This window comes from Grampus griseus, assembly GCF_964374135.1.
Source record: "Grampus griseus genome assembly, chromosome: 10".
NCBI lineage: Eukaryota > Metazoa > Chordata > Mammalia > Artiodactyla > Delphinidae > Grampus > Grampus griseus.
Window position 1 is genome coordinate 32943405 of NC_139004.1, and position 22157 is coordinate 32965561.

Sequence of the window (22157 nt, forward strand, 5' to 3'; positions counted from 1 at the left end):
ATTTATTTTCTATGGAGAGTCAGCGCTGGTGGGAGTCAGGGTGTGTGGACAGGCCTGGGCATGGCCTGGAGTTGGCAGGTTCTTGTGTAAGCCCGGCTGGATTATGACCACGCCATGCCCCTCAGGTCTCCTTTCCATCCATCCTACAGAGGCTTCAGGTCAGGTGAGAACTAGGGACTTTCAATACAAAGGAAGGAATGAGGTGACCTCCAGTGGGCTTCTCTGGCTGGCTGTCATGCCCACTGCATCCTTTACCATCACCTTCCTGCGGCAGCCCTCCATACCTCACACGTGGATTCACGTGCCCAAAGGGATTTCCCTAGGAAATGCTTTGGCTTTCATTTCAGCTTACCCTCGTCTCCAGGCCAGTTCAGTTCCCAGCACCCTGTGAGTCACAGTGGGGGGCCCAAGGGAGGCAAAGGATCCTGTCTGGGCCTCACCTAAAGGGCATTTTAATGAGGAAGCAAAGCCTCAACGGGGAGAAGTCTCACAAACAGAATGTTGAGCATAAAACCAAAGAAAGATACAGAGCACACACCCCAAAATTAAAGCAGCCAGTCCAAAGCCCTTCCTTCTGATGCAGGACCTCTAGGAAAAGGTTCAAAAAAGTGGCCCTTGGCTCCTGAACCAGAGTGCCTGGGAACAGGCAGGAGGGTCCTCTTTCTGTCCTTGTTCCTTCAAAAGGTCTAGGCTGTGGTGTGGCAAGAACCGGGACCCATGGCCTGTCCTACTATGGAGGCCATGGTTGAGAGCACAGAGACTGGAGTGAGACAGCCTAGGGTTGAACTTCAGTGTCTGTCACTTACCAACTGTGTGATCCGGGCAAGTTACAGGATGGAGCCAGTCTCCTCATCCACGACATTGGGAGAATGCCTCCTGGGGGGTTGGGAGGGTGACATGAAAAAGCCTGGGCAAAGCATCTAGCTCTGTGACCTGTTCATCAGACACTTTCCATAAACACTCATTTTCCGTTTTGTGAGCTCCAGTTTCCTCACCTAAAAGTGAGAATACCGACTTCACAAAACTGCAAAGCATACATACATCTGCAGCTGATACTTAGTAAGCGCCTGCGGTGTGTCAGGTACTTGATTCACGTGCTATTTGGCTGCATCGCCCCTGGCATAGAGGCTTTTCTCATTTTACAGTGAGGTACTCAAGCTCAGAGAGGTGAGGCAACTTGCCCCAGGTCACACAGCTAGAAGATGGTACAGCAAGGACTAACTCACAGGTCTTCCTGCTCTGAAGAGTTGCCCTTTCCCAGGGTCAGCTGCCTCCCTGTTGTGGGGATGCAGTGGGTTAGTGGGTGAGCTTGTTCTTAGTACCAGGCCTGGCATGGGGTGTGTGTGTATGTCCAGAAACATTCGTCAGTCCTTTTATTCTCACAGTCCCAACACATCTAGACCCAGGTATTTTATGTTTCCAGTCATCCGATTGCTTGAATTTTACTTCTTTTCCCTCTTCAAAACCGTTTTTTAAGGGAATTCCCTGGTGGTCCAGTGGTTAAGACTCAGTGCTTTCACTGCCATGGGCCTGGTTCCATCCCTGGTCGGGAAACTAAGATTCCACAAGCCCCGTGGCGTGGCCAAAAAAAAAAAAAAAAAGTCAAAAAAACCAAACCGTTTTTTAGTTAATTAAGGAATAAAACTTTTCCAGCATGATGTAGTGTCTCAACACCTAAGTATATACTAACAGAAATGCATAATGTGTTCACCAAAAGACAGACACTAGAATGGTCTTAGCGGCCATTCCACAAATAACCATCAACAGTGGAATGGGTGAATAAATGCTGGTATTCTCATGCATGGGCTAGTGCTTGGTAATGAGAATGAACAGGCCATTGCCACACAGCAACAGAGAGAAGTCGCACAAACAGAATGTTGAGCATAAAAGCCAGTCGTGAGAGAGAAATTCCACCTATCTGAAATTCAAAAATCGGTCGAATAAAATCGAGGTGTTAGAACTCCGGAGAGTGGCTACTCTAGGCAGGCGAGTAAGTAGGGGTTGTTGGGGGACTGGGAATGTTCTGTAGTTTTTGAATTGGGGATTTGGTTACGTGGGTGTGTTCACTTTGTGACAATTGAGCTGGCGTACCCTTATGATCTGTGCACCTTTCTTTATGCTTTCAAAAAAAAAAAGCCTACAAATTGTTGCTGATAAAGTCAAGAACCTTCCATATCCTTCCCTCCCTTTCTCCATCCTTCCTTTGCCAGAGGTAGCCAGTTTCCAGAAGCTGGGAGGTAGCCTTCCCAAGTAAGTTTTACGCTCTTAAACATTTAGTGTGGCTCGGGGGTCTCGAAATTTTAAATAAAAACTATCCTTCTGCTCCTTGCTTTCACGATTTATTGGTGGTATCATTTACTAAATTTCATGTTGCTGACATTAATCAGGTTTGCTATGTGCATCTCTAGGTCATTCATTGAAAAGGCTTGCGTTCTGTCACATCAGTTCACTGCCATTTCTTGACCCAGCCTCCCAGTGATGGACGGTTGGGTTGTTTCCAATGTTTGGCTATTGTGGTCACACGGCAGTGGGCTTCCTTCTGAGCAGCGTCTCTCCACCCAGCCACCCAGGGCCTTCTGCTTCTCTCTCCTCCTTTGCCTCCTGACCAGTCAAGCTGACCCCCTTTCCTTTTGTGGTTCCTCCACTCTGGCATCTTCTCTCCTCCCCATCTCCCAGCTGCCCCTCCCCACCCTGCTTCCCAACCTTTCTGACTCAGAAAGACCGAGGATCTGTGCTGGGTGGAGGTGGGGGAGGGATGGAAGGGGGTAGCCTCTTTCTTTGCCACAAAGGCCCCTGTTCTCCAAGATAAATGACGATTTTAACAAAGAAATATTTCATTAAGGGTTGGTATCTTAATGAACTGTGCCAGGAACCTCTAAGGCACTCTCCAGACTCTCCCCCTTTTTAAGGGGGGCTCCTACTCTTGAGGGGAGGCTTATCAGTTTACCATATTGCCCTGAGTAGAGGACCATGCAGTGTGGAGAGCTGTCCCTGGGGGCTGTGGAGGAGGGGAGGGCACCCAGGCCTGGGGGTGGGGCCTGGTTACCCCTCTTGGTGGCAGGGGCTGGGCCCTGGGAGATGTTTACAGACCTCACTTTTAGGGCCTCAGAGACTCAGGCCTTGTCCACGGGGTGGTGGGCATGGGACTCCAGGCTGATTGGTGGAAAATCATTCATTAAGGATCGGGAAATGAACACTAACCTGACAAGCAGTGAACAATTTTCCATCCATTAGAACACAGTGTCTTTGGGTAAAATGAGACCCCCTCCGTGGAGGGATTTCCGAGCAAGGAGAGAGCAGGACACAGGCTGGGATAGGCCAAGAGAGCAGACTCGGCACCCTTTCCCTACCCCATGCATCACACCCAGCCATTCACCGAGGGGGCAGGGGGAGGCCGTGCCCAGGGACAAGGAAAGGCCAAGCAGGGGCACAGAGAGGAGAGCCCCTTCTCCCTTCATGCGGTTCAGCCTTCAAGAGCTACCCGAAGTCATCCTTCCTCAGAAACACGCTTGGATTTAAATCCCAGTTCTGTCGCTTTCTAGCTTGAAACCCTGAAGCAGGAGGGCTTAATCTCAGTTTCTTCAATGGCAGAAGAGGGAGAAAGATGAGGGTCCAGCAGAGGTGGTGAGTGAGTGAGTGTAACACCTGTAGGGTTCTTCCCCTGGCGAGGCATCTCCTAGCTCAGAGCCATGATCATTATCTCTTGATGCTCCAGCCCACTTCCACCTCTTTCCGGCTCCTTCTTAGCTGGCTGGTGTTGATTTTACAATGTGTTGTTGGCTAACTTTTATTTCATAAGCGCCAAGTCACTTTTAATACATTGTATTGTTTGTTCACTGTTTAACCACGTATGCCTCATCTCTCTAACTAGATAATAAACTGAAGTCGGGGCCCATGATTTTAGTCATTTTGGAATTTCCTCTTGCAGCCCAGTGTGCTTTGCACAGTAAATGCATGTTGAATCGGTTTGATTGTAATTTGATGCTTAGTTAAAAAAAATAGCCTGACACCTCAGGGCAAGTTGGTGCCCTGCAGGTAACAGTGAGGGGGGCTGGGGGGGCGGAGTGCGGAGTTTTAGGAGCTATGCAGTAAAACTGTGTCTTCAGTGATTGGAGGGAAAGAGCTGGGGGTCAAGGTGGGGACTTGGATGGAAAATGGGACAAGGCAGCACCCTCACTCCCTCTGGGCTGCCGCCTCCTGCCAGAGGGCTGTGCCCCCCATTCTTCTCATGACTGCTCCCTGCACGTTTTCTGCTTGTCCACGGGGGATACCTTCAGAGCTCTGCGCTCAACAAGGGAAGCGTTCCTTCCTCAGGGAACCTGGAAGGCCTGCGTTTTGGGGTCTCGGCCAGTGGCACTGGAGGGTGAGGTAGGATGTGAAGGAGGAAAGTCAAAGCCAAGGTGGCCTCACACTGGAAATAGCTACCACCTATTGAGCACCTGCTGTATACCAGGCACTTCTCATATGTATCTCTGATCTCCACAGTAGTCCTAATGTTTGATTCTTTTGTTTGTTTATTTTTAAAGAGAAGGCAGTGCCCGAAATGGCAGAGGCAATCGAGGTAGGGTGGATATAAGGGGAGAGAAGAGAGAGTCTTTATGTGTCTCTGATTGTGTGTGGTGTCTGGCAAGGCCTGTGGAGTGGGGCTCACACATTTCCTGGGCTCCTTCACACTGGTTTGAGTCCGTTCCGTGCTGGGCCTGGACTCCAGCGCCCACCTCCTTCCCAGTTCTCCTGCACCCTCTCTTCTTTCTGGCCTTCTCTCTTCCAGATCCCTCTGCCCTTGACCCCTGGCCCTCCAGCCCCAAAGACCTCTCTCATGGTTGCTGGGTAGCAGGAAGTCCCTGGAACCAGGCATCTGAAGGCTGGATCTTGATTAGAGAAGAACCAACTGTTAAGCACTCTTCATTCATGACGTCATTTCATGACGTCATTTCACCTCCCACCAGCCCTCTGAGATGATATAGCAGATGCTGTGAGTGCCCTGTCTGTGTGCCCTCAACCTGACCACTTATACCCCTAAGGCTTCCAATCACCTACCTGCCTATCTTTGCCTGGGGGCTTCCTCTGGGCATTGGACTCTGCTTTGTCACTATTGGGAGACCAGAAGTGCTGGGGAATTAACACCATCCAGGAGAGCCCCGCACCCATGACTGATGAGCATTGGTGTGTAAATAATTGAGGTGTGTGCTCTCCATGCGCTCACAGGGTTTCCCCAGCAGGACTGAGCCACCCAAGGGCCAGCTTGATAACCAACTCGATCGCTTTCCTTCCTTCCCTTATCTTATTTCCCCACTTCTCTCCTGGTGTTTCCTTTACCTCCTCCATCAACCATGTGTACTGGAATCGTTGTCTCAGGGCCTGCTTCTGGAGGAACCCAGCCTAAGTCAGGTGGGTACCGTTCTCATCCTCATTTTACAGATGACAAGACCAAAGCTCCGGGACGTTGAAACGCACACACAGTTCCACAATTATGTAAGCGAAGTACCTGCATTCACACCCTGGCTTGTTAGACAGCAGAATGTCCACTTCATCGCTCTCCCGGACGCCTTCTCGAAGGCCCTTCCCCCTCTGCCCCCAGAGTCTTGTTCAAGGCCATTGCCCCTGGTTTCCTGCCTTGAGAGGTGAGAGATGAAGAGCAGGGTGGGTCGGGCGTACACTGGCCGGAAGTGGGGAGTGTTTACAGGTCACCCAGCTCTCCCCGCCTCCCCGTGGGTCCCAGGCCAGGAGTCAGAGCCAGTTCTTGGATCTCAGACAGAAAGAGAAGCAATGACCACCCACAGGACTGGACATAGGATGAACAGAAAAAAGTGAATGCTACTCGGAGTGCTGGAGAAGGAGAGGACAGAGTCAGGGGTACCCGGAGGGATGGACTTGGGGCTGAGGAAGCTCTCCAAGCCTTTGCGTTATACGAGGGCCTGTGATCAGACTTCCCCGCGTGCAGCCAGGGCGAGAGCTAGGAGAGGATTTCTTGATAGTGGAGTTTGCTCAGACTTGGGCTCTGGAAAGTCCCCTTCTGGCAACCTCAGGCCCAGGGGAGAAATCGGCCAGCATCTTCTATGAGTGTGGAGGTGGGCACAGCGTGGGGATGACCTGACCCCCTCAAAGACAAAAGTTACACGGAGAGAACATCTTGCCATTTTCTACTTGGTTGGTTTTCACGACATCTTTGACTTAGTTTATGTTCTCTCAGAAGCAGACTCTGACGCAAGGATTCAAGCATGAGTTGGGAGTGGGAAAGTGGGGGGCTGGGCGGGGGTGTGGGTGGGCGGGAGGCCCACATAGGGAGTGTTAGCATGTACTGTGAGTGAGAGGGGCGCAGGCCTGCTGGCGAACCCCGGAATATGTTTGAGGCATGCCTCAAGTTGTCCATATGATGGGGGCAAGGAAGCTGGGGTATTTATCCACCAACTCCCTCTTTGCCATTGGTGGAGGGCTGCTTCCAGGCACATTAACTCTCCAGCGCTTCCAGCTTGTCCTGAGTCTAGCCAAGGGCATCTCCATGGCCAGAGGAAAAAAAAAAAAAGAAAAAGAAAAAAAAAGAACCCTCAGGCAAAGGGTAGGTGTTGGCAGTAAGCAGCCTTCTCCGTTTGGAGGTAAGTGCCGAGAGGCATAGGCAGAACGCCAGCACCTGCCACACTCTGCCGTCCTCCTTGACTTCTCCTTTCCACGTGCCCTTGTGAGCTTGTGTCATCTCCCTCTTAAACGCTTCGGGTTCCCAAGCCTTCAGCCTTGACCCATGGCTCTCCTCAAGCTACATGTCCTCTTGGACAATCCCATGTACTCTCATGGGTTTAACTAGCATCTGTGAGTTGGTCCAAGTACCATCACTTTCTTGGACCTCGCTCCCACCCCCATGTCTGTGACCCTCCAGTGATGGCATAGCTAACATGTCCCAGACCCAAGTCATTCAATATCATCTGTATCCAAAGACGTGCCCCAGCTCTGCCCTTTCTCCTCAGTGTGGCATCACGGTCCACCCAGTCATGTAGAAACTATTGGAAGTCGCCCTTGACTCTCCCTAGCCCTTTCTTTCACATCCAATCAGTCACCAAGTCCCGTGGATGTGGTTTCTAAAATATTTCTCAGTTATTCCCTCCTCTCCATCCCCATTCCTACTGCCGTTGGCTGGACCCGCATCATCTTCTACCCGGGTTATTCCAGTAGCCTCCTAACTGACTCCTATTTCCAACCTGATCCCCTCCCCGTACCTCCTTCCAGTCCATCCTCCACAGTGGTCAAAGAGTTCCACCTACAGTGCCAACTTGAACTTGTCATGCTTTGTTCAAGACCCATTCCCACAGGGCCAATTTCAAGTATGCCGGTCTGGTACACAGAGCACAAGGTATCCTTTCTTGAACCTTCGATTCCATCCCTGGCCACTCCCAGCTCTGCCGCTTCCGTCTTTTGGTGTGTGCTGTGCTTTTTCCTCTCATGCGGTGTCCTCTGCTTGGAATACCTGTTCTTCTACTTGCTTTCACAGTTGACTCGAAGACCCAGCTTAGATGACACCTCTCCTCAGAAGTTTTCCTTGAATGTTCCGAGCTGGGTTAGGCACTCTTCTTTTGTGCTCTTGTATTGGTGCAAGCATCAAAAAATTCACTGCAAATGGACTTAAATAACAATAGTAATAGATTGACTTGTGTAACTGAAACATCAAGGGGTAGGGCTTGCTACAGGTGATGTGTGATCTAGGGGCTTAAAAAAATGATGCCGTTGCGGTCTGTGCATTGCTAACTCTGCCTTACCCTGGGTGGACTTCAGAGTCCTTGGAGGCAGTCCTATAGCTTCAGACTCACATTCTGCCCAGTTCAGTCCAATGAACTGTTCAAGCAAATGCTGGCTTGTTGGGACCTGTCTAGGGATTTGCTTGCCCCTCTCCAGACCAATCAGAATGTCCAAGGGCTTAGGACGTTTTACTTCAGCAGTTGGCAAACTCTGGCCAACTTATTTCTGTAATGGCAGAGTTCAGTAGTGGAGGCAAAAGACCAGCAAACTTGTTTTGTAAAGGGATAGATAGTACATGTTTTAGGCTTTGTGGGCTGAGGCAAGATCAAGGATATTATGTAGCGACAAGAGATATTATGCATAACAAGACAGAAAACAAATTTCCACAAAATTTTTATTGATGGAATTACAATAATAATTGAGTACATTTTTTTTTGGTAATAAAAGGTCTACTAATGAGAAGAATGGGATTTTTTTGGTAAGGGTGGGAGGGATAACATTTTGCTTAATTGGAGTTCAAAGTTAATGCTCCTTGCCATCAGATCGATGACAAATGTTCATCTATAAAAATTATTCTTAAAAAAAATAAAATTATTCTTGGCACTTCCTGGTGGTCCAGTGGTTAAGACTCTGCGTTCCCAATGCAGGGGGCCTGGGTTTGATCCCTGGTCGGGGAACGAGATCCCTCACGCATGCTGCAGTTAAGAAGCCCAACTGAGAGTCCTCATGCTGCAACTCAGAAGTCCACATGCCGCAGCTAATGACCCCCATGCCGCAATGAAGATCCTGCGTCTTGGTACAGCCAAAATAAATAAATAAATATCTTTAAAAAATTATTCTTAGTTCACAGACCATACAATAACAGGCAGGATTTGGTCCGGGGGCCATAGTTTGCAGACTCCTCCCCTGAATTATATCAAACCATTATCAAGCTAAGAGAAGAGACTGTGGGAAGCTGGAGAAGGAGACGGCAAACCACCCTGATGGTGGAGATGATATCAGTTCCAGAGGGCCTTGGATGTGGAGCTGCCTTTGTGACACACCATTCAGAGTCAGGCTGTGGGGGCATTTTATCAGACATGTCTTTATAAGACAAACTCACGTCCATTAGGCCTCCTAATCCTGACGCCATCCCTGTAACATAGGCAGGGCAGGGGTGGTTGTACCCTTTTTACAGAGGGGAAAAGAGGCTCAGAGAAAAGTGACTTGTCTGAGGTTTCCCAGCAAGGCCTCTCTGGGATATGTTTGAGGATATTCTAAGGCATGGGCTTTGGGACGTGTGCTTTGCTGAGTGAGTAATTGAACAGTTTTGGCATCCCCTGGTTGGAGAGAGGCTGGGCCAGCAGGAGTAAAGGCTGGTCTGGACATGTCCTAGGAGGCTAGGTCTGTGGCAGGCTCTGTGATATCCAGTGGTCCACTGGGATGGGCGTGGTCAACACAGGTGCTCAGGAACCCAGCTCTGTTTCAAGAACATCTGGGCTTAGGTCTGTCTCCCAAGCAGGACAGGTGGTACCAGCTCAGTACCCCTGAGCTAGGCTTCAGGTAAGAATGCCCGGGACACAAACAACGAATTTGACCCCTCACCTTATGGCCTCCAGCCTCCAGGTCTGGCCTCATCTCAGTCCCTGATGAGCGCTCTCATCCTGCGGGCCAGGGTGGGGTTTATAGATTTTGGTTTTGGCCGTACTACAGAGGATGTGGGATCTTAGTTCCCTGACCAGGGATCGAACCTGCGCCCCCTGCATTGGAAGCACAGTCTTAACCACTGGACATCCCAGGAAATCCCTAGGGTGGAGTTTAAACTTTGATGTTGGGATGACCCCAGGGTGGGGGCAGGTTGTGGGCAGCCCTCAGCAGGACTGTCTCAGCCCTCCTCCAGGGCTGACCTGGCCTCAGGCAGGGCTGCCCAAGGTCACAGAAGGGTCTGGGGGTGGGCAGAGGCAGCCAGAGGTGAAGGATGGTTGCTGGGGTCTTTTCCAGGATGATGATATAGGGATACCAAGTGTGTGAGCGCAGGTACAAACACACACACACTGATCTCACAGACTTATTTACGCACTCCCATAGGCAGATGGTCACACCTACGCCTATCTTCACTACCAGGATCTCACATAGACACACACACTCCAATGGTTTCCTACACTTATTTACACACACCCAAGCTCACACCCCACGTTCATACACACCAGTATTAGTTTCCTAGGGCTGCTGTAACAAAGTGCCACACACTGGGTGGTTGAAAACAACAGAACTTGGTTATTGTCTCACTGTTTGGGAGTCTAGAGGCGCAAAACCAAGGTTCTGTCTGAGACCTGTAGGGTGGATCCTTCCTTGCTACCTGCCAACTTCTGACAGCCTCAGGCATTCCTTGGCTTGGAGGTGCCTCGCTCCAATCTCTGCCTCCATCTTCACGTGGACATGTGTTTCTGTGTTTCCACATGGACATCTTTTTTTTTCTTTTTTTTAAAACCTCTTTATTGGGGTATAATTGCTTTACAATGGTGTATTAGTTTCTGCCGTATAACAAAGTGAATCAGCCATACATATACATATATCCCCATGTCCCCTCCCTCTTGCGTCTCCCTCCCACCCTCGCTATCCCACCCCTCCAGGTGGACACAAAGCACCGAGCTGATCTCCCTGTGCTATGCGGCTGCTTCCCACTAGCTGTCTGTTTTACATTTGGTGGTGTATATATGTCCACGCCACTCTCTCACTTCATCCCAGCTTGGCCTTCCCCCTCCCCACGTCCTCAAGTCCATTCTCCACGTCTGTGTCTTCCATACGGACATCTTTTTATCAGGACACTAGTCATTGTGTGAGGGGCCAGCTTACTCCAGTACAGCCTCATCTGAACTGATTACACGTGCAATGACCCTATGTCCAAGTAAGGTCATATTCTGTGGTACTGGGAGTTAGGACTTCAGTGTATCTTTTTGGGCAGGGACACATTTGACCCTTGACAACACCTTATGGCCATAAAAATCTCACATGTGCCTATCATACTCCCACAGTGACACGCAGATGTATACACTCAAAGTCACACAGACACATGTTCACACATTCTTGTAGTCACAAAATCGCACATACTGACATATGCCACCAGGATCACACACCCACACCCACACGTACGCTCACAGACACTCCCTCTCCTTCAGTCTCCCCGTCTTACACACGGCACCGCACCCGTCACAGTGACTCCTTCACATGCCCGCGTGCCCCAGCCTGTCTCCCACACATCGTCCCCCTCACCCCTGCCACGCTCAGAGCCCACCCCGTGAGGGTCATGCTCGAGGCCCACACTTGGCTTGTACCTCTCACACCCTCTCCACCCACAGTCCCTCCCCTTCTGACTCCTTCTCCATCCAGCCCACCGGATGCCCAAGCTACCCTCAGGGCAGGGAGGCAGCAGCCAGCCTGGAGGGCACCCTGCCCCACCCCAGCCGGGGCACCAGGTGAAGAGCCCCTTGATGGCTGGGATGAGGCGCCTCCCACAAGCCTTCTCCATCGTAGACTCCCACTCTTCCTTCCCTGCGGCGGACAGACAGATGGACACATGCACACGCGCTCTCACGCTCACCCCCGCGCCCCTCTGGCAGCCCCACGGCAGCAGTCTGTTCCTCATTATGGGCCAATGCGCCTGTTTACTCACCCAGCTGGATATGGTTAGAGAGTGATAAATAATGAAAGAGAAAACAGGCTTTTCCCCTCTGTGGCTTCTATTTATGTAACATGTGTCACAGCTCACTCACAGACTTTGTTTCGGAGCTGGTTGCAGGAAACAGTTTATTTTTTCCGGACAGTGGCTTGGGAGGCGGGGTGGGGGGCCGGGGTTTGGGTTTCTGATCTCACGCCCATGGGAGTTTCGGGATCTGGTTCCCAGAGTCCTCTTCCTCTGGTGCCTCCCCTCCCTGGCTCCCCCCGACAGCGACAGCTCTGGGGCAGACATCACAGTTCAAGGCTGCCTTAGAACCGGGTTTTCTGACCCCACCGATCTCGAAGGAGTCGGGGTGGTTGGGGCCCCCTCCCAGCTGCCTGTGAAACCCCTCAAACAGAGGGGCTTGTTTTAAGAGCCTCACAGCTCGAGGCCAGGACTCCCTGAGAGGAGTAGGTGCAACAAGGGGCTTCCCAGGTAGCCTGCACCTGTAAGGCGGGAGGGAGCAAAGGGATTCCTTCTATAAAATATGAATAATAGATCCACGCCTTGTGTCCACGTAGCACTTTCGCGTCCGTGGTCTCAGCTGTTCCTTCCCAGGTGCGAGATTGAGGAACAGGGATCGGGGGGACTGGCTTTGGTCTGCTCAGCTGGTTGTGAAGAGCCAGGACTTCAAACTCACCCATCCCACTGTCCCTCCTCTCCCAGGGCGCCTCCCTCAGAGGAGTTCTGGTCAACTTAACATACACTAAGGCAGGTGGGAGTAGTTACAAGGGTGTGGGGACTTGGAATGCAGGGGATATGAGTTGTCAGAGAAGTGAGAGGGCCCCCCTCCTGTCCTTCCCCCAACACTAAGGTGGGCATCCTTTGAGGGACGCTCCATGGGGGGAAGAAGCAGCAGGAAGTGGTCCTGCTTCCCAACCCCCAGTGCAAAGAGGGCCTTGGGAAGTTTAAAGACAACCTGTCCCCTTGGAGCCTGTCTCTTGCCGGGGCAGGGAGCCCATGCCTTGTTTGACATGCAGCCTCAGTAGGGTCCCAGGTCACCTGCTGAGGAAACCCCCGAGGCACCTACCTCTAAGGAAGGCAGAGTCTACTGTGGAGGATGGACTGGGAAGCCCCCAACTCCAGCAGACTCTGCCTGTGTGTGTGTACAGGTGACATGGGATCAGTCCTGCCTGGTGGCCTCAGGGATTCTTTCGGGGACTGTCCCACAGGGATCTCCTGGCTGGTGGGAGAAGCGGACACATTCCTAAGACAAGGACTTTTGAACACTGTCTGACAAGCATAAGAAGACACAGTGAACAGTGGAGGATTACTGGACTGAATGTCAATATTATGACATAGTGTGAGTGTGTTTCATGTTTGGTAATTACAATCATTGCTGCTTTTGTCGTGGTCATCCATTTACAATGCCTGGTGTCAGTTTATCTCTTGCAAAAATAAAATACAGTGTGTGTGTGTGTGTGTGTGTGGAAAAAAAAAAAGAAGACACAGTGAAGACTCAGTGAAAAAGAGAAAAAGCACGAAGGAGGTGGTTTTCAAATTTAATGGGTGTCAGGGTCACAAGGGAGCTTATCAAATGCTGATGCCTAGGCTTGCCCTTGGGTGTTAATTCAACAGGTGGAGAGCATCCAGGAATCGGCATGGTTGACAAGGTCTTGGGAATTCTGAGACGGGTGGTTTCCCAAAGGCTTGGAGACAGTAGAGCCCTCAGTGGGCTCCGGAGGCGCCCCCCTGCCCCCCAAAATGAGAAGGAAGCATTATGGTCAGGAGGAAATCTGACTTTCCCCAAAGAGTGGGAATAAACTGGTCAGAAGAATGATAAAATTGGTTTGGTTGGAAAAAGGGAGAGAGGAAGGGAGGGAGGGAGGGAGGAAGGAAGGAAGAAGGGAAATGAGCGTTTACCCACACCAGTTAGGTACCAAACACAGTTATATGACAATTGGATCTGTCTGCTTTGACTTTTTGACATCTATACCCATGTCTGAAACCTAAAACACTGTCAACATTTTATTCTTATTACCAGGTAATGCTGACACAGAAACACCCACCTTACCCTGAGTCAAAACTTTTCGTGTCAGCCAAGCAGTTTGCACACCTTTGAGCACACACTACAGAGCAGGCAGTTTTAAATGCTTTATGTATGTAGTTTGATATTTACGGCACCACAGCGCTGACAGGCAATAATATTCCCATTTTACTGAGGAGGACATCAAGGCTCAGAGACTTATCTAAGGCCACCCAGCTATGCAAATCCTGGCCATAGGAAGAGTTAGTGGTCTTTTCACTGCTCTGGGGAGGACTCCTGTTGGGGAGCTAGAGTAACTTAATCCAGAACCTGCTTTGCAGCCCTCTCTCCAAGACTCCCTCCCTCCCCCCTCTCCCTCCCCCCTCCCCCCGGAGGAATGGGGACGTGACCTCTCTGCTACTCCTGCAGGTCCTTGCCTTTGGGGCCCTATGGACCCTCACAAAGCCCACCCAGCCTGCATCCCAGCCTCAGAGCTTTCTGCCTGCAGGCAAATGCCCAGGACAGGAAGCTAAGGCCCCCGGGGGCTCTGGTATTTAGTCCTGGGAGCACTTGAGGTTCTGAGGGGGTCCCAGGAGAGAGGGGCCATGTGAGGGGGGCTCAAGGAGCACCCCTGCCTAGGTTTCCAGGAGCCCGCTGCATCCCTGTCTCCCTGGCAGGATGGGTGTGTCACAAGCTAGAGAGGGGGAGTGTCGGGTAGGGGCAGGGCTGGCCAGAGCCCCTGCCCTGGGCGTGTGTTCAGGCTGCAGGCGAAGCTTGATTTCAAACTTAGGGACTCACGGCAGTTTCCCAGGGGTCCTGCCCAGACCACAAACATTCACCTGCACACACACATGCTCTCAGGTGATTCCACTGCACTCAGGGCCCCTTTTCATGAAGACCCAGACAAAGCTCTGGCCTCTGATGTCCCCTGTGGACAGTGACATAAGTAGTAAAAATCAACCTAAAGCCCACGGGCTCTGCACACCTTGTCTCTAAACTTCACAGTGATCCTGCAAGGAAGCTTTCATTATAACCACCCCCTAACCTTAGACATGAGAAAAACGGGGCTCAGAAAAGCCAAGTGACTGGCCTGAGGCCACACAGCCAGTATGTGACAGAGCAGGACTGGGATTCGGACGCTTCCTCCCTATTGCCGGGCTGCCATTCCTGTTTCTCTCCCAGCACCTGGCACCGAGTTCGCATTCAGGAAATCAACCCATTCATGTGCCTACGTGGGTTTTCTTTCACACACAGTCAGCACAGGCCCCAGCTGCCCCTTTCTCCAAACCCACCCTGAGCTGTGATCTCATGGCAAACTCAGAAAATCGCAGACCCCTCTGCTTCTGCTACAGCCAGAACTAGCACCAGCCTGAATTCCCTGGGTTCCAGACTCAGTTTCCCTCTGCCTCTCAGGTCCACAATCCTGAGCAAGGCTCCCCCTGCTTTGAGGAGACCGCCAGCCCTGCCCCAGGTCTGCCCCTCACTCTGGAAGTCTCCGGCCGCCTCCACCCTCCCCTCTTCCTCGGAAGCGGCAGGCCTGGCACTGCCCCCCTGCAGCCCCCTCTTCCCACGGCCCCCTGGGAGCCCGGGCTTTGCTTGAGGGCAGCGAGAGAAGCCGGCTGTAACAGAGAAACCTCGGGCTTCCCTTTAGGAGTCCCCGGAGGAGGCAGATCTGAGGAAAGGCTGCCAAGAAGGCGCCTGCAGCAACGTCAGCTTGAGAACAACCTGGCTGACAGGATGCTGAGCGGGGATTAAGGTCGGGATCAGGGAAGCCAGGGAAATGAAGGCAAGTTCCCCGCTCCCCTTCCTGCTGCCACCGCGGCCTCCTCCGCTGCTGGGTTTGTCTTCTTGCTTGTTCTCTGGGAAAGTGGGTGGAGAGGGAAGTGGGCAGGGGTGAGGCAGGGAGGTGGGGGGGGAGGACAGGGGGAGAGGTGGAGACGGGTAGGCAGGGGACAGGAGGCGACTATTCTCTGGTCGTCAGGACTCAGTGAAGGGCTGGGCAGAGACATGGTGGTCCTCGCCTGGGACCCTTCCCTGCCGATTGTCCCCAGTTGGTCCTGGGGCAGCCAGCAGCTGCCCTGTTAACCCTCCCCCGTGTGCAGAGCCTGTCCTGAGTGTTGGTGGCAGGACCCGTGAGGACAGAATTGTTCTTACTCTGAGAGAGGCTCCCAGGCCAACATGGCAGATGTGATACAGCCTCCAGAAAGGGGACAGGCCTGTTTCCACCTGCCTACAAATGCAAGCTCTCTGTTCTACGGAAAGGCCTTCACTCCGACCTGCCTCGTCACTGAACTGTCACGAGAGCCTGGCCAAATGGGCTACTGAGTTCCGGGTCAGCCACTGCAACAGAATTCTAGTGAAGCCTCAGACCCTTGCCTTGTCACTGGCGGGGTTAAGAGCGTGGCCTCTGGTCTCAGATGGCATGGGTTTGAATTGCGGCTCTGCCACTGATTTGCTGTGTGACCATCAGCTAAACTCTCTACGCCTTGGTGGCAGAAAATGGTAGCGTCCCCTCCTAAGGCTGTTAAGATGAAGGGAGTGAACACACGAGCAGTGCTTGGGGTAGGGCCTGCCACAGGGGATGGATGTGATAAGGGCAGTCGCATTTATTTTGGGGGCAGAGGACAGGAATAATAGTGATAATCCAAAGTCAATCACCCAAAAGCTTCCTGGAGGAAGGGACTGTGTACTCTGATTTCGGAGACTGAGGCTTGACAAGGAGTGAACGGACGAGTGAATTGGGGGTGAGGGACAGAGCCCCTGTTTGCCTGGCGAGTATGGGGCCTGAGGGGGGCAGGGATTTAAGGATGTGTCTGGAGAGAGGTAGAAAGGGCTTGTTTTCCGGGAGACCCACTCCTGGCCAGTCTTTCTCCAAAGTTCTTGCTCTAACTAGGGGTAACATGACTACTCTCTCCCAGTCCTGCCAAGGGCGAACCTGGGGTGCAAAGACCATGAAAAGACGCTGTTGATCACCGTGACCTTTCCAGAATGGGGCATATTTCAGAAACCCAAGCCATTCAGAGAAGTTTCCAGTTGTACCTGTGTTCTCTGGACCTGGTGAGGGACAAGACAAATAGAGAAACATGCAGAGACTACAAACCTGGTGGCAGATGGTCCCAGTGGGTTGGGTTCCAGCTCTGCCACTGACCAACTGTGTGACTTGGAGCAAGTCAATTAGCCTCTCTGGGCTGGTCTGTGACACGGGATAAAGATTCACACAGGAAGACAGGAGGGCTCGTTCCTGGCCTCCTCCAGGGCTTCAAAGACAGGGCCCACGCTGCCCCACGCTGCAATTCCTCTTGGGGTTCCTCAGCCCCTCTCCCCATCTCTGGGCGCCCTGGCTGCAGGCTGGGTGTAGAGAAGGGTCTGGGTAGGAGTGAGAGCTTGGGATGGGTACCAGTAATTGAGGAAAGGGTCTGCTGAGTCTGAGCTCTGGGGGAAAGCACTGGGCCAGGGGGCCTGGTCTCTGCAGGGCTGGGTGGGGAGCTCCAGGTTGGGGATTTTATCTCTAGGGGACTGGTTTCTGGAGAATGTAATTTCAAAAACTTCTTTTTTTAAAAAAAACAACCTGTCAATAAAATTTATGTATATTTATTGTAGAAAATTTGGAAAATACAGAAAAGCATAAAACAGGAGATAAAGTTCAACCATAATCCCACCACTCAGAAATAACCGTGGTAAGATTTTCCAGTATCTCCTAGTTTTTTAAAGTACACACACACACTTTCACACACACTCATGAACATTTACACATCTATTCACACTCGTATACTCACACACGTATTCACACACTCACACGTTTACACACATGTGTATTTATTATAGCATAATGCACTTGATGTACCTATATCTCAAAAAATGTAGAAATGCATCGGGGAATCATGAATACATTTGCGAAACACAGTTTCGTAAAACTGGTTTCTTCATTAAATAAAATATTGAGAAACTTTCCCCCATGTCATTGAATATTCTCCTGCAGCATCCTTTAAAATGGCTGCACATAGGGCTTCCCTGGTGGCGCAGTGATTGAGAGTCCGCCTGCCGATGCAGGAGACGCAGGTTCGTGCCCCGGTCTGGGAGGATCCCACATGCCGTGGAGCGGCTGGGCCCGTGAGCCATGGCCGCTGAACCTGCGTGTCCGGAGCCTGTGCTCCGCAATGGGAGGGGCCACAACAGTGAGAGGCCCGTGTACTGCAAATAAATAAATAAATAATAAATAAATAAATAAAATAAAATAAATAAAATGACTGCACAGGACTTCCCTGGTGGCACAGAGGTTAAGTATCTACCTGCCAACGCAGGGGACATGGGTTCGAGCCCTGGTCCAGGAAGATCCCACATGCCTTGGAGCCACTAAGCCCTTGCACCACAACTACTGAGCCTGCGCTCTAAGATCCCGCGAGCCACAACTAGTGAAGCCTGCCCGCCACAACTACTGAACCCATGCGCTGCAACTACTGAAGCCTGTGAGCCTAGAGCCCGTGCTCCGCAACAAGAGAAGCTACAGCAATGAGAAGCCTGCACATGGCAATGAAGAGTAGCCCCCTCTCGCCGCAACTAGAGGAAGCCCGCACGCAGCAACGAAGACCCAACACAGCCAAAAAACAAATAAATAAAATAAATAAATTTATTTAAAAAATAAAATGACCGCACAGTGCTCCATCTCCTGAGTGTGTTGTAAGGCATATACTTCCATCCATCCTCAAATTTTGGTCATCCAGAATGTTTCTAGATGTTTGCTATTATAAGCAACACTGCAACAAACATCATTGTAGAGAAATCCTTGAGGGGGTGGCTAACTCTGCAATTGTTTATTGGTCTGTCTCCCCGCAGGCCGGAGTGTGAGACTTTCCAGGGCCGGCTCTGCATCCTATTCGCAAACCTCACTCCCGGTTCCTCGTAGACATCCAGTAATTGTTGAATTGCATTGCATTTCTGGAGCTTGTGCTCTGGACTGAGGGACTGGGATGGTGGGCTGATCAAGAGGGAGCCCACCTTCCCTGCTAGAACACTCAGGGCTCCCCAGCGCCCTATGTTGGGTCCGCCAACTTCTAGGAAAAAAATCATTTCCGAGCCCAGAGCCACTGTCCATCCCGGAGCCTCGCTGAACTGCCTCCCTTTATCTTCCTGGGCAAACCTAACTTGCCTCGCCCTGCACACCCCCCTACATCTGACTCATTTGAGTCCTTTTGTTGTGTCTTCAAGCTGAAGGCCTAGCCGACAGAGCCCTTTCACCTGCTCATTACTACTGGAGTAATGTGGTAACTTGCTGGGCTCCCCATGAAGCAGCCCCCTCTCTGGCCCCCATTTCTCACAGCACAGCCCCTTGGCCCCTGGGAAGTGCCCACAGGGCACACCTCAACCCTGCCCCCTGCTCTGCCCGCCACCTCCCGAGGCACCAAGGAGCCTTTGTCTCTTCCACCCCGCTGGCTCTGGGCAGATGCTGTCATTCTTCCTAGTACAGATTTGTAGAATTATGGATTTTGGAGCTGACACCCAGATCCCCATTTCTCAATGGGTCTTTAAAATGAATGAGAGGTAAGAGACAAAAATGGAGAGATAAAACTTACTAATTTAATTTCCCCCCTCAAGCGTCCATGCCCCCAACCTCCTGCAGTTTTCTCTTTTTTATTTTCTCTTTCCCTCCCTCTTCTTTTTCTCCCTCTTCCCCCTTTCTCCCTTCTCTCTTTCAGCTCCGACACTCTCTCCCACCCTCCTGTCCTCATTTCCCCTCCTCTCCCCTTCTTTTTTAAGTTTTTTTTTCTTTTAACTTTCAAGGTCATTCCGGACTCCTGACGCCGCCAGTCCCTTGGTGAGACGTGAGCGCCATTGGCGTCTGTGGCCTCTGTTTCCGTGGCAACCCAGTAACCATTAATTTTCAATTAAAGGAGACAAAAAGCTCGATGACAGCTCCAGGTCTGCTGAAGATGTCAAGAATCTGTATTAATATACAGCAAGAGAGCATAATTGTGTGTCCATCTTCCAGAGCAGCGAAAAATGGAGGGATAATTACCAGCTCGAAAGCCACTCTGTAATTTAGTTCTTACTGTCACCACAGCCCTACACATTAGCATAAATTAAAAGCAGAGTTTATTGTTATCAAAGTGCATTGATATCGCCAGACCCGCTTTCTTCCTTTTAACTGTTTGTCGTGGGTGAGTGACTCCCCAACTCTCTCAGGGTCTCCCTGGGGTGCGGAGAAGTTCCAGCGCAGGGGCTACCGAGGTACGGATGCTGGATCTGAAGGTCTTGGTCATTTCTGCCATCCTCCGTTGGGGTGGATGGGGGCAAGGCTCAGGGCATCGCCCCTCTGGCGGAGTCTGGGTCTCGGGTGGGGAACTTGGATAGTGATTTGCCTCCCACGTGTGAGTGCTTTGGTTTGCCCGAGGGCCCTGTAGCTCTTTCCGGAGGGGGCTGCTGCCCATCTTGGCATCCCCTTTCAGTGCCTAGTGCGGCGCAGGGCAGGTGATGTGTGCTCAAAGCCAGCCTGTGAAAACAAAGTGAAGGTCGAGGGGTCTCCTTTCCTGGGGTAGATGTCAGCGGGGGCCCTTCCTGCTTCCCCAGTTCAGGCTGTGAATTTCCCAGCTCAGTGTGGAGATGCTCCTGGCTCTGGTCCAGTTCCCACTGGCCACTCAGGGCCCCAGGTCCCAGTGGGGCCCCTCTGGATGCCCCTCCCCTTGCTGCTGGGCCATCCATTACCACGCCCTCCCCTCGCCTGGGTCCTGCCTCCTTGCAGACTCAGCTCTAAGTAGTTACAGTGCCTGGAAGTGCCTCGCTGCCAGGGTGCCAGTGACAGCAACAGAAATCATGAATTTCTGTGAATGGGGGATGCGGGGTTTTCTTGTATTCTATCCAGAGAGAGCTGTCCTTCAGAGGGGAATTGAGTGTCATTACCCTTAAGGGAGCGATCCTTACACAGTCAGTCACAACACTGACCTCCTGGCTGAGATCTGACAGTAAAATTACAGGCTGTGTACTCAACAGAAGGGGCATCCTCCTTTTTTGGGGGGCGGAGGCGGGAAGGAAGGAGGAGGAGGGGAAGGAGATACAGAGGCTTTGAAAAGAAAAGTGCTGGCTTCCAGCTGCCAGGAGAGTGGGTTCTCCTAGGCAAGGCATTGTGGGGCAGGGAGAGATGTCCAGAGATTCCCCCTGTACTTCCGCTGGTCCCGAGGGGGTGTTAGAGTGGACACTTCGGCCCTTTAAATCTCTGAGCCGTGCGTGGTCTGTGATCTTCGCTAAAGTTAATCTTATTGTAGGTTAGGGTTTAGAGGATACTACAATTTATTCACTAAACCACCCACACATGTTTCCCCAAACACATCTATCTGTCCCTTGGTCTCTCTCCTGGGGCCTGAATTTCCTCTATTCCTCCTATCTTTGAGTTAATACATCCTAGATCCTGTTAAACTGCCCCTGGGTTATTTACTTGGCAGGACTAATATGCTAATCTGTGACCACTCCAAATTTAGCATGGATTTATCTGTCACACATGCTGGCCTGTCACATGGTAGAACCCTAAACCCTAAGGACGCAGGTCAGGCAAGTTTTCACAAGGTAATAGAGAAAGTCCGCTTTGTGGGCAGATCGCTATAGACTGTAAAGCCAGGGAAGGAATGGAAATAGATCCCCAAATCTCCTAGCTGGGAGGGACCCCCAAACCAGCAGATCCAAACTCCTCTCAGTGCAGGGGTCCCCTCTGCTCCACTTCTCTCCAACTCTAAAGAGGTCCATTCTGCACTAAACACCACCGACTCCTGGAAAATTCCTCCTGAGTAGAGTGAAAATCTGTTTCCTATCTTCCCTTTGGAGCGGAGGGACGAATCTAAACTTTCTCCAGTGGGACAGCCTTTAGCTACATGGACACAATGTCCAACATCTTCTCCTTCACTTCTGGGACCCAGTGGGCCCATCACCATCCAGCTCACCCTCCCATGGAAGAGCCGAAAAGGAATCGCAAAGGACGAAGGAAGACCTGAAACACTAGTCCAGCGTTTACTGAGCATCTACTACTTTCCAGGCACAAACGCCCACCGCACTTCCCTTCATCCTGTCTAGTGAGGAGAGGATATGTTATTCCCATTTTACTGTAGAAGAAAAAAAAGACCCAGGAAGCTGCAAGTCACTCGCCCCAGATGACCCAGTGGCAGAGGGGCAGAGCCACGATGGGAACCCAGACTCCTGATCCCGGTGAGGCTTTCTTTGAGCATCCAGCTGCCTTTGCCCCCAGCCCCAGCAAGCACCCCGAACTCTGTCATTGCTCTGCCTGTCTCCCCACCTCCAAGATGCTTCGCTCCAGGGATGCCTTCTCTCCTCTCTCCTTGGCAGGGAGAAGGAATTCCAGGGGAAATCCATCTCGAGTCCTGCTTCCTCCCTGAAAGCTCCCCTGCCCTCAGTAACTGCTTTAATGACAGCACCAGCAATTATTTACGACCGCAGGACCACGCTCCAGAGCTTGTAATGTTCTAAAGGAGGGCATTTCATTCAATTCCCCAGGCATTCTCCCTAGCTGCAGGTTCTACCTGGACCCCTCTCCCCTCTGAGATCTGTGTCTCCTTCAAGACCACCTTCTCAGTGATGCCAGCCCTAACCATCCTTTCCCAGTTCCTTGTACCCCGCTCCGTCTCTTCCCACAGTTCCTATCACCTTTTAACACAGTATATAATTTGTTCATCATTAGGCTCGTTGCCTATTTTCCTCCACTTTCACCTCCCAAAGGGCAGCAACTTTGTTTATTTTGTTTACTGTTGTGTCCCAGCACTTAGAACC